The sequence below is a fragment of the Elaeis guineensis genome, chromosome 1, assembly GCF_000442705.2.
Source record: "Elaeis guineensis isolate ETL-2024a chromosome 1, EG11, whole genome shotgun sequence".
NCBI lineage: Eukaryota > Viridiplantae > Streptophyta > Magnoliopsida > Arecales > Arecaceae > Elaeis > Elaeis guineensis.
This window is the reverse complement of record NC_025993.2, coordinates 133259712-133273587: the sequence shown is the minus strand read 5'-3', so window position 1 is coordinate 133273587 and position 13876 is coordinate 133259712.

The window sequence follows — 13876 nt, the reverse complement described above, 5'->3', positions numbered from 1 at the left end:
ATATAGTTTTCGTATAATTCATCTTCTTGATCAAAATGCTCATAGGACACCTCAGAGTTCAACTGTCAACTCTGATAAGGTTGTCCACATTGTATTTCAAAATATCAAATCCATCTGATGGATTATCCTGACCAAGGTTTTGTTAAATTGAAATACAGTGACTCATTATTTTCCAACTCTTGGAGTGGTCAATCCCATCTCGATCACACTCTGACTTCACAAGTACTTGACTATGCCCAGAAGCCTTCCGTCACTGAATTAGAAATTCAGTTAGTCCAGTACCAAAGCACAATAAGTTGCTTGTAAGTCACTGAAGCGATCTCAGGTCTAAGGAACACTTATACCTATATCCCATCAGAGATATTCTCGATAGTAGAATACTCTGAAGTTGGTCAATTCAATGAGGATGTATCCTTACATCTCACCTGTATGCCATACCAGTATCTCCACACTCTTTGGTTAAGAGGACAACCAACCCATATGGCCTACAGCGACCTATGCTCGATAGAAGCTGTCGTCCTTATTAACAGCCTATCATTTGGTCGTGAACAGTTTTAAGGACTAATCGATAAATCTTCTCTTTATCGAACCTAAATAGTCTAAAGACTTCATCACAACAACGGAGTTCATTAGAAGATAAAAACTTATGATAAAATACTAAAAATATATTTTATTTATTAACAAATCAATTACAATACAAGGTTGCTCAACCGTCAACAGGTTGACGATTGGCTTTTGGAACATATTTTCTAACAACTCTTACTTGTCCTAAAGTCACTCGGTACAGTATCTAATACCCATCTTCGACTTTGGTTGTCGAACTCCTTTATCGCCAGGGCTTTAATGAAGGGATCGGTCAGGTTCTTCTTTTCGTCGATTTTCTGAAGGTCGACGTCACTTCATCCATGATCTCTCAGACCAGGTGGAAGCGACACAAAATGTGCTTCGTTTGCTGGTGTGCTTTGAGTTCCTTCACCTGAGCAATGACACCAGTGCTGTTGCAGTAGAGCAGGATCGGACCATCGATGGAGGGTGCTACTCCAAGCTCAGTGATGAATTTTTTAGCCACATAGCTTCCTTCGCGGCATCCGATGCTGCGATGTACTCTACCTCACAAACAGAGTCTGCTACAGTATGCTGCTTGAAACTCTTCCAGTAGATAGCTCCACATTCAGAGTAAAGATATAACCTGATATGCTTCTGCTGTCATCATGGTCAGATTGAAAGCTGGAGTCGGTGAACCTCACAAGTTTCAGATTTGACTCGCCATAAACCAACCATTTGTCCTTAGTATTTCTCAATACTTAAGGATGGCTTTAACCACTTTTCAGTGATTTTCTCCAGGATCAGATTGGTATCTACTCACTACTCCTAGTGAGTATGCCACATCTGCTTGTACATGTCATGGCGTACATGATAGATCCCACGATCGAAGTATATGGGACTCTACTCACATGCTCTCTCTCTTTAGGAGTTGTCGGACAATCCTTCTTAGAAAGAGAAATTTTATGACCTATCAGTAGATAGCCCTTCTTGAAATTCTCCATGCTGAACCTCTTCAGCACAGTGTCTATGTACGTGGACTGGGATAACCCAAGCATCCTTTTTGATCTATCCCTATAGATCTTCATCCCTAGGATGTAGGATGCTTCACCCAAGTCCTTCATGGAGAACTGCGATGACAGCCAAACTTTGATTCCCTGTAGTGCGGGGATGTCATTTTCGATTAAGAGAATGTCATCCACATACAAGACAAGAATACCACAACTGGACTACTTACCCATTTATAGATACAGGGCTCTTCTCTGTTCTTAACGAAGCCATACGTTTTGATCACCTTATCAAAATGCATATTCACACTCTAAGAAGCTTGCTTCAATCCATAAATAGATCTCTGAAGCTTGCACACCTTGAACACATCTGCAGATGTAAACCCCTCAGGTTGTATCATATATACCTCTTCGATCAGCTCTACATTCAGAAAAGCTGTCTTTACATCCATCTGCCAGATCTCATAATCCAGATGGACAGCTATTGCAAGCATTATCTGAATAGATTTGAGCATTACACAAGGGAGAACGTCTCGTCATAGTCAATACCATAACATTGATGATATCCCTTGGCAACCAGATGGACTTTATAGGTCTCCACCTTTCCGTCTGCACCCCTCTTTTTTTTGAAGATCTATTTACACCCAATGGGTTTAACCCCTTTAGGTGAGTCAACAAATATCTCTACATCATTGACCTTCATGGACTCCATTTCAGATTGCATGGCTTTAAGCTATTTCTTGGAATCAGATCTCTGCATTGCATCCATATAGGTGATCGGATCCTCATCGTTCTCATCGAGTTCGATGGGATCACCATTCTGGATCAAGAAATCATAGTATCTGTCCGGCTGATGCGGTACTCTACCGGATCGCCTTAATGGTGCAGGTACATTGGGCTCCAGATCTGATCTAATCAAATCCGACTCAGATTCAGCTATTGGTGTCGTTCCTTCTACCTATTGAACTTCATCAAATTCAATCTTAGAGGCAACGGTTCCTTCACCAAGGAACTCTTTTTCTAAAAAGATTATCTTAAGGCTGACGAACACCTTTTGTTCATCAGCATGGTAGAAAAAATATCTTTTGATCTCTTTGGGGTACCCTATCAATGTGCATTTGTCAGACCTAGGTCCAAGTTTATCTGTAACTAACCGTTTGACATAGGCCGACACCCCCAGACCCTAAGGTATGAAAGTGCTGGCTTACGCCCTGTCCATATCTCATATGGAGTCTTAATTACAGACTTACTTGGGACCCTATTTAATAGATAATAGGCCGATTTGAGTGCATATCTCCAGAAGGATATCGACAAGCTGGCAAAATCCATCACGGATTGGACCATGTCTAATAGAGTCTGATTTCTCCTTTCAGACACACCATGATGCTGTGGTGTCCCTAGAGGAGTCCATTGAGAGAGAATCACATTCTCTCCTAGATATATGAGAAACTCACTAGAAGATATTTTCTTCCTCGTCAGACCGAAGAGTTTTAATACTCTTCCCAATTTATTTTTCTATTTCACTTCAGAATCGTTTGAACATTTCAAATGAATCCGACTTATGTTTCATCAGATAGACATATCCATATCTGGATAGATCATCCGTGAAAGTGATGAAGTAGAAATATCCACCTCTAGCACTTGTGCTTATGGACCCGCATACATCAGTATGTACTAGGCCCAAAAGCTCAGTAGCTCCTCACCTTTTCTAGTAAAAGGTGACTTGGTCATTTTATCAAGAAGACAGGACTCACAGGTTGGAAGTGATTCTTAATCACTGACTTCGAGATTTTTTTTTGAGTCAAACTGTTTATCCTGTTCTTTTTATATGACCTAGTCTATAGTACCATAAGTAGATATCTGATACAATATCTAATCTAGGGTGCTTGCCAGTAGAATAGACTACGTTAACAGTTATGATAACATATACACACTATTGTTCAAATGTCCATAAAAAATAGTAACACCATTCATAATGATATTACAAACTTATTTCTTTATTGAAATTTTATAATCATTTTTGGCCAGAAGGCCTACAGAAATAATATTTAAAAAGAAACTAGGACAGAAATGACAATCATTAAGAACAACGGTATGGAACTCAAATATAAGTTTCAAGATTTCTAATGCTAAAACTGAAACTAGTCTTCTATCTCCAATGTTCAGGAACCTCTTATCTTGCTCGAATCTCCTACTGACCTGCAACCCCTACAATGAATTGTAAATATGGTAAGGGCTACCGACATCCAATACCCAATCAGTTATATCACAAATAGAGAAATTACAAGGAGTTATCATATAAATACCTTGCCCAGCAACAGCTTGCTTCTTTCTCTACCTATTCGAATCCAGGAGGTAATGTACTGAGAACAGTTTCTCTTCCAGTGCCCCCGCTTCTTGCAAAAGAGGCATTCAGTCTGACTCTTATCGAGCTTGATCTTTCTGATCTGGCCCTGCGTTGATGTCCCAACCTGAACTTGCACCTTCTTCACTTTTTTCTTCTTGTTCTTCTTTCCTTTCTCAAAGGGTCAAGAACCAGAAGACGAACCTCCCACTAAGTTCACCATTCCTTATGGAGTTGGTGATCATTCTAAAAGTTCTGAAGTAACCCCAGTAACCCATGGTAGTTTACTTCAGGCTTTGTCATTCTATAATGAGTGAGGAATGGGAGATAAGACTTGAGCAGCAAGTTCAGTATTGCATCTTTCCCAAGCTGCTCATGCAAAGGAAAGTTAGCTTGCTCAAATGCTCCATCAGTTCGATCATGTACAATACATGATCAATGACAGAGGCACCATCCCGTATTTTGTGTTGAAGATGGCACAACTAATCTTGCGCCTCTCCACATCATCGGATGTGCCAAAGGCATCCTCCAACACTTGAAGCATGTCTTTGGTTGAGTCATCTCAAATCTGCGACTGAACTCATCACTTATGGCAGCCAGCATGATGCAGCACACCGTAGTCCGATCATTGAGCCACTTCTGGTAAGTGTCTTGACTGTTCCACGTGCATTGGCAGCTGGTTCCTCAAGTGCAGGATCTGTTATCACATATAGGATCCGTTCATGCTCCAAGACTATCTTCAACTTTCGGTACCAGCTACCGAAGTTGGATCCCACCAAAATTTCATTGTCCAACAAGGATCAGAGCGATAGAGAAGTGGCCATATTTGTACAAAAAAAAATCATAACCTAATTAGTAATTGATTGATTAAACTTAAATATTTAACTTTAATCAAAAGTTTCTCCCACTATTTTATTCGAATTGGTAGCCTCTACCTTCAATTCGAGGAATTATCCTAATTTCTTAGTGGGTACTAGAATCCACTTAGACTGCACACAAGTCCAACTTTGGTTGGCCAACCCATGTACATCTAAGGGTAGTTCATAACCAATTATTTCTCTAAATAATTTTTAATAATTTTATTTTTGCCCTAATCCCTGATCAGTAGGCTTTGGCCTCCACTGAAAAGGTCTGGTTAAGTCCAACCATTAACATGACCATACTTGGCCCATCTAGTCAATGAATGATTAGGCCCAACTTTAGTTGGCTAACCTAACCACCATTTAGAAAGATGCAGTCAAAAAATCATATTATGAATGACAATTCCATCAGCCGATAAATACCTGGCTTTTAGGCCTCCAATGATTATCCAACTGATAGACCCATTATCATCCACTTAATGGGAGGCTATGATCTAGTTATCACCATAACTATTTTATTTTAAGGACCTAATAATTTTAAAAATTTAATTGATTTAGAGGAGGAGGTCAGATGAACCAGCTTATCATGATCCTCCCATTGACTTCACCAAGTCAGCTTAAAGGAGACCATTAAAAGGGCTGGTCTAGGAGCACCTAAATAAGTCACACTGATTTACCTAGCTGACATGGGTCAGCTCGAATAGTCAAGTAATCCGATCAAAATATAATTTCACCAAGAGGCCAGATAAGTTCGATCATGGGAGGATCTGCCAAAGCTTGCTTTAGACACCATCAGGAATGGCAGGTAAGTAGGCTGTCAATTAAAAACCATCGGTCTGTTTACCTTAGACACCAATGGATTTAATTAGTTTCGATTAGATCAACCTAACAGTTCGTGCTAGATCACTTAGCCAAGAATCAAGTCCATTTGGTTCTCATTAAAATATGGACTTAACCAACTACAACTATTGTAATTGATCTAAAGAATCTTTGACCTAATCTAAGACAATAATTGATTAGATTTAGTCAATTCTCTAATTAAGTCCATCTTTAATCTAACCTTAGGTCTAACCCAATTAATGGACCTAATTCCCACTAACCCATTAACCCAATGTGTTATGGTTTGTATCTTAGGTTATTAATTCACAATCCTAGAACCTAATCAAACAACTTCTTAATTCTCAATTAAGTTTTGGGCTGACGGTTGGGGTTCGACTTTTCGAAAATAATTTTCATATTTGTAAAATATTTTTACAATATGTTCTACCAACCAAATTGCATGTTTGATTCATAATCAAAATGCAAGTAAAAAAAGCATGAAACTACTTTAAATTTAATCTAAACAGGTTCATGTAATTAAAATAATTTCAACTTTAAATGCGCAAATTTTTCAGACAAATATATGATGGTTCTTTGCGGGAAATTATTAACAAAAAATTTTATTTTAGATTTAAACACTTTTTAAATCTAATAAATCATAAATTTAATCTAGATCACATCTAACAAATTTATGATTAAAGATAGATATACACGAACTAGAACAATCTTTGTACTGTAAGGGGTAAATCTTACAGTAGGACAACCTACAGTTCGTGATTGATCTAAAGTTTTTAATTTTAGATTTAACAATCAGATTATAAATTAGATCTAATCTAAGAAATAATCTAAGTATGTATAAATAATCATGTAATAAACAACCTAGACTCTGATACCAATTGAAGGAACCAGATCTAGGGTTTTAGGGTTAGGTCTTGAAACTTTTTCAAGATCAAGCAACAGAAGACTAAAATAAATTAAAATTTATCTTATAAAATTAGAGAATCCCTAGATCTAAGATCTTATTACATGATTATTATGTGATATTAAATTAAAAATTAAAATATAAAGAGCAAGAACTACATGTTGATCATATCAACATGTTTCTATACTACATCTAATGTATGTAAAATATAATAGATTAGATCTATTACCTTGCAAGTTAGACATTCTAACTTTACTGATCCAGATTGAAGATGATGTTGTGAGCCGCACATGCATCCACCTCTAGGAGTCATCCACACGAGTCCATGAATCACAATCAGAAGTCTTGGTCCAAAAAATCAGCACAGTATGCTAGTACTGTGCGATCCTTCTTCGATGGTCGATCAGATACCTCCTTCTTCTTGATTTGGACTCTTCCAAAGATGAAAAGTAGGAGAAGAGTTTTAGATCTGAGACACTCTCAGAAAACTCAAGATGGAGGAAGAAAAGAGGTGAACACAGCAACCCTAGAAGAAGACCCTCTTCTTCTTCTCTTTGCTCTCACCTAGACACCTAGTCTTGTGTCTATTGTATCTCCATGCCCCAACCTTCTTTCTCCCTAATTTTTGCATGCCCCAAAGGTCTCTCTTTTCTCTATTTTTTTAAAAAAATTATAAAAAAATCATTTTAAATAGAGAGATATGATAGAGTTCTTGTCTAGGTCAAATATCTAGTCAAGGATTATCCAAACATGGCAAGACAAGGGGCGCCCAACTCTTGGGCACCCCCTCTTTCTTTTTATGCATGGACCACCAGAAAAGACACATATTATGTGCCATAAAAGATACAAAAATTTTAAAAAAATTTGGTAAAATCAGTGCCATAAGAAAAAAGTTTTGATTTTCTAAAATCTATCTCATAGAACTTAAAATCCAAACTAATTCTATTTTGACTTGATCCACAACCACTTTCCATGTAAGAAAGAAAGAGAGGAAAGTTTTGGGCATACGTGAAGACCTAGGAGAGAAGATTTTGTTGCACAAAATAAGAGAGAGTGGGCATGGGATAAAAGAGAGTGGGCGTGGGGGCTAAGGTGGCGCAAGGTGGAATCCTAGTCTTACTAGGATTCAATCTATGACTTGTTCAAATTTGGTTTCTCAAACCAAATCAAACCAAAATCAAATCAATCTAATTAAAATAGATCTTAATCTAATTAAGAATCTAATTTAATCAATTTAATTAGATTTAAATCTGATTTAATTTTTTAATCGAATTAGAAATTAGGTTGATCCAAGTCCTAATTGGACTAAGATTAGTTTTTCTTGTACTTGGCTTATCCAATAAACTAATTGAACTTGATCCAATCAAGTCCAAACTAAATTTAATTAAATTATATTTAATTAGACTTAATCTCAGTCTATTGGCTTAATCAAATTAAGCTAATTAACAATCGAATTGCTAATCAATCCTCCTGCAATACTTGCACTAGGTTAAATGTCAATCATATTGATCGTTTAACCTAGAACGATTCTTAATCATTGATTAACCATCCGATCGGATTATGAACTCTAATGTGTGTGACCTCATAAGTCCAAACCTAAATCGGTAGTATAGAAATAAATTTTTATACCAATCGAAGTGACCATCTAGCAATGGTACCCGATGGTCGGATAGGTCGAAGTGTAGAACAACATCCTTAGAACCATGCGGATATAGTTTTCGTATAATTCATCTCCTAACCAAAATACTCATAGGACACCTCATAGTTCTACTGTCAACTCTGATCAGGTTGTCCACATTGTATTTCAAAATATCAAATCCATCTGATGGATTATTCTGGCCAAGATTTTGCTAAATTAAAATACAGCGACTCATTCTTCTCCAACTCTTGGAGTGGTAATCCCATCTCGATCACACTCTGACTTCGTAAGTACTTGACTGTATCCAAAAATCTTCCATCACTGAATTAGAAATTCAGTTAGTCCAGTACTAAAGCACAGTGAGTTGCTTGCAAGTCACTGAGGTGATCTCAGTCTAAGGGACACTTATACCTATAATCCATCAGAGATATTCTCGACAGTAGAATAATCTGGAGTTGGTCAATTCAATGATGATGTACCCTTACATCTCACTTGTATGCCATATCAGTGTCTCCACACTCTTTGGTTAAGAGGATAACCAATCCATATGGCCAACAGCGACCTATGCTCGATAGAAGCTGTCGTCCTTATTAATAGCCTATCATTTGATCATGAACAGTTTTAAAGATTAATCGATAAATTCTCTCTTTATCAAATCTAAATAGTCCTAAAGATTTATCACAACAACAGAGTTCATTAGAAGATGAAAACTTGTGATGAAAATAATAAAAATATATTTTATTTATTAACAAATCAATTACAATACAAGATTGCTCAACCGTCAATAGGTTGACGATTGACTTTTGGGGCATATTTTCCAATAGCTTATTTAAACAAAAAATTTATAAAAAAAATCTATTAAAACAGATTTTTAACAGACTATAATCAAGGACTGATTTTGATATGATAATCTGGTCAAAATCAGATCAAAAAAATACAAATAAATTAGATCAAAATTAGATTTGATCTCATCAAAAATTTTGATCAAAATCAGATCAAAAAAATAAAAAAAATCTAGAGAAATAGACTATGCAATCATAGACTTGAATCTGGAGCTAATACCAGATGTAGGAATAATCTAATCCACATCGGATGACTAGGAAGAAAGAGAACATATTTCTAATTAAAAATTTTTCATAACTATTATGAAAGATTATCTTGATACACAGTGGAAAGATGATGATCAAGGTAGAGGAGTTCCTAAAGTCTGATGCTCTGCGAGATCTGGATGCACAGATCCTCTACTTCCGTATGCATGCTAAGCACTATAGGAAAGAAAGATGAAGATAGAGAAACTTCTTAAGATCTAATCTCAAACCAAAAGGGCTTATGAGAGACTCTTCACGTCAGACGAGAAGAAGCTCCACGCTTGGAAGAAAAGCTTATGCCAAGGATGACTTCACGTCGAAGGGAAGCCCACACCAGGAGGATGCTCACGCCCTCTCCAAGTTCTCACACCAAGATCAATTCACACCCACACATGACTTTACATGCCCAAGAGTCCTCCTCTTAAATAGAAGAGAAGTCTTAAACCTAATCAAATACCTCATAGATTAGGACTCTGAATCAAATTCAAAGTTTCCTAATCCATGAGGATCCAAAAGGAAAGAAGATGCGCCACCTTATGCCTCTCATCTTTGCCACATGCCCAAGGGGAGGGGCATGATTTCCAGTGCCCCTCCTCCATCTTGGTCGGCCATAGGAGAGAGAATTTTGAGAAAAGTTGGCTAAGTGTACTAAATCTAATTTGGTTTAGATTTGGGTTCAATTCAAATTCAATTCGAATCTAATTCGAACCAAATTCGAAAGACTGTTGATCCTAATCTAATTAGGATTCTGATCCAAGTGTAACTTAGTTAATTAATCCAATTAGTCTTAAATTAAATCAAACCCAACTAGATTAGATCTAATCTAAAGTAACTAGAACTTGAATCCAATCTCTTAAAATTTCTTGGATCATTGATTAGATAAAATTCATCTCTGAAATTAAACTTACACCTCATACCTAGTGCTAGCTAGACATTGTCAATGTTTAATTTTGTATGATCTATAACTTAATTCTTAATTAAGTAAATCTATATATTCAATCAAGTCTCATACTTTCAAATTAAACACATAGATATTAGGTCAATTCTCTCCTACATTATTTGACCTTGTGCGTGACTCCATAGGTTCGAACACAAAATGGATAGTATAGAAACTATTTTCTATACTAATCAAAGTGATCATCTAGCAATGGTACCCAATATCCAGATAGGTCGAATAATTATAAAGCAACATTCAAGAATCTAAGTATATGGTTATCGCATAATTTGTCTCTTTGATCCTTAATGCTCAGGACGATCTAAGGTTAAATTGTTGACTCTGGATAAGTCATCCATATTATATTTCAACCTTTCAAATCCTGTAACAAATCACAAAGATTATCCTGATCAAGATTTTACTAAATTAAAATATAATGATGCATTAACTCCTATAATCCAGAGGGATCAATCCCATCTTGACTCACACACAAATTTTACAAGTACTTGATTATATCCAGTAGCCTTCCATCACTATATTAGAAATACAGATAGTCCAGCACTAAAGCATAGTGAGTTGCTAATAAGTCACCATGGTGATCTCAGATCGGAGAGACACTTATACCCATATCCTTCGTGAGCTGCTCCTGACAGCAGAGCGCTCCATAGGTGAGTCACTGTTCGGTAACGATGCACTCTTACATCTCACTTGTATGCCATACCAATATCTACACACTCCTTGGTTATGAGGATAACCAACCTATATGGCATATAGTAATCTATACTCGATAAATGCTATTGTCCTTGTTGATAACATATCATTTGGTCGCAAACATGTTTAAAAATTATTCAATAAATTTCCTTTTATCGATTACTTTATAGTTTTAAGAACTTCATCATAACAATAAAGTTCTATAAAAGAAAGATACAAATTATGATGAACTACCAAAAATAATTTTTATTTTTTAATAATTCATATACAAGAGCATAATTATTTATAATAATATTATTAGCTTTAGGACATATTTTTCAATAAAAATCCGACAGTGCTCCAGGTCCCCATCTCGAGCCAAGGAATGGGACCCCTCCTTGGAACCGTCGATCTAAAAGCTCACAGAGAAGGGATCGGCTCACCTCACTGCCTAGGAGGTACCCCCACTAAACGTTCCAAGGACTCGATGTTGATGGAAATCAAAAGGCAGCTCCTGAAGGCAAGGAGGCTGTAGATACCCCCTATTCAGAGGAATCTCAATAAATACTGCTTATACGATCGAGATCATGGTCACGACATGGAAGAATGTATTCAACTCCAAGATGAGATCAAGGATTTTATCAGACATGGCCATCTCGATCGATTTATCCAACGAAGAAGGGAGCAACGGGAAGATCTGCGAAAATCTCCTTAGCTGGTAGAGCAACCACAGCAGGCCGAGCCATAAGAGGATCAACCCCCAGTCGACATAATTAACACTATCACTAGGAGGGGCATTGCGGTGGAGGGCTCGATGGGAACAAGGAGGTAGTGAAAAGGTAGAGAACTGGAGAGCTTATAACTTTCATCAAGAAAGATGCTCAAGGAATCCAGTTCCCACACAACAATACGGTGATTGTAACTCTAAATATTAAAAACTATGATGTACACCGTGTCTTAATTGATAATGAAAGCTCCACCAATGTGTTATTCTATGATGCCTTCTCAAAAATGAGAATATCTATTGATTGGCTGGGGAAGATTGATTCCTTACTGGTCGAATTTACTAAGGATGCTATCCCTGTGGAAGGAGTCAACATGCTACCTGTGAAGGCTATCGATTCTCTCTCCAGTCCATCATCTAAGTTGATTTTCTGATCATCTGAGCATCCTCGACTTATAATACTATCCTCGACCGACCAGACCTAAATACACTCTGAGCTGTCATGTCCATATACCACCTGGAGGTGAAATTTCCAACAACACAGAGTCAAAAAAATTCATGGACATCAAGATTTCTCATGTCATTGCTACAATATTGCTCTCCAAAGAGCCAAGCTTGTCGAGCCCTATTCGATTGAAGGGTTGGATACCCATGATAAGCTGGTTAAGGAGCGGGGAGAACCGATTGAGAAACTCATCTCAGTCCCTTTGGCAGATGGAAACCAGGAGCACACGATTCAGATTGGATCAAATCTGGATCAGGTAATAAAAGATCGGCTAAATTTATTCTTATATGCAAATATAGATGTCTTCGTCTAGACATCGACAGACATGTCGGAGATTGATCTCTTGATAACGGTGCATCGACTAAATGTGAACCTAAATTATCACCCCTTTAAGCAAAAGAAGCAAAGTTTCACACCTAAGAGATAGAAGGAGATAGCTGAAGAGATGGATAAATTACTCCAAGCTAGATTTATCAAGGAAATAATTTATCCAAAGTGGATTGCGAATCTGATCATAGTGAAGAAAGCAAACAAAAAATGATGAATCTATATTGACTTCACCGACTGAACAAAGTCTATCCGAACGATAGCTACCCCTATCGAGGATTGATCAGCTGGTCCATGCCACCTCAGGCCATAAGCTCCAAACCTTCATGGATGCCTTCTCCAATTATAACCAAATCTAGATGATACCTGAAGATGAGGAGAAAATAGCTTTTATTACTGACCGAGGTCTCCTTTGTTACAAGATCATGTCCTTTGGTCTAAAAAATATAGGTGTGATTTATCAGTGCCTCGTGAACAAAATTTTTAAAGATCAGATTGGATGAAATATGAAGGTGTATGTGGATGATATGCTTGTCAAAAGCAAGTCCACAAAAATCCATATCGACGACCTCGAAGAGGCCTTCACTACCTTGCAGAGGTATAAGATGAAGCAGAACCCGACAAAATATGCTTTTGGAGTGACTTCAGAGAAATTCCTGGACTTCATAATTTCTAGTCGAGGAATCAAGACCAATCTAGAGAAGATTAGGACCATGTAGGAGATGACTCCTTCAAGGATGATCAAGGAGTTACAGTGCCACACAGGAAGGATCATCGCTTTGAATCATTTTATCTCAAGATTGGCTGAATGATGCCTGCCTTTCTTCCAAATTTTAAAACAATTGAAGAACTTCAGTGGATTGAAGAGTGTCAGAAAGCCTTCGAAGATCTCAAAGACTACCTTGGATCTGCCCCATTGCTCGACAAGCCTGATCCTGATGAAGAGCTGTTCCTATACCTTATGGTTTTGTCTTCCACAATGAGTGCCATACTAATGTAGGAATGGATTAAAATGCAAAAGCTGATCTACTATATCAGCCGAACTCTGAGGGATGGGAAACCCGATAATCAAAACTAGAGAATTTGGCTTATGCTCTTCTCATTGCGGTTCGAAAGCTCCGATCTTACTTCTAAGCTCGCACCATCATTCTCCTGACAGACCAACCTATAAAGGATATCCTTCATCGGCCAGATCGTCAAGATGAATTGCAAAGTAGGTGATTGAGCTATCTGAGTTTGATATTCAGTTCCAACCTCAGCCATCCATCAAAACTCAAGCCTTGACCGACATCATGGTCGAATGTACTATCTCAGATGAGCCAGCTGAGCAGAAAAAAGTCGAGCCCCAATATCGATAGACAAAGGCCCTTCAAAAATTAGCACCGATTCCTAGTTGATGTACATGGATAGCTCATCCAACTCTGCAAGATCAAGAGCAGGACTAGTCCTCTCTGGTCTGGAAGAATAGTAGTCG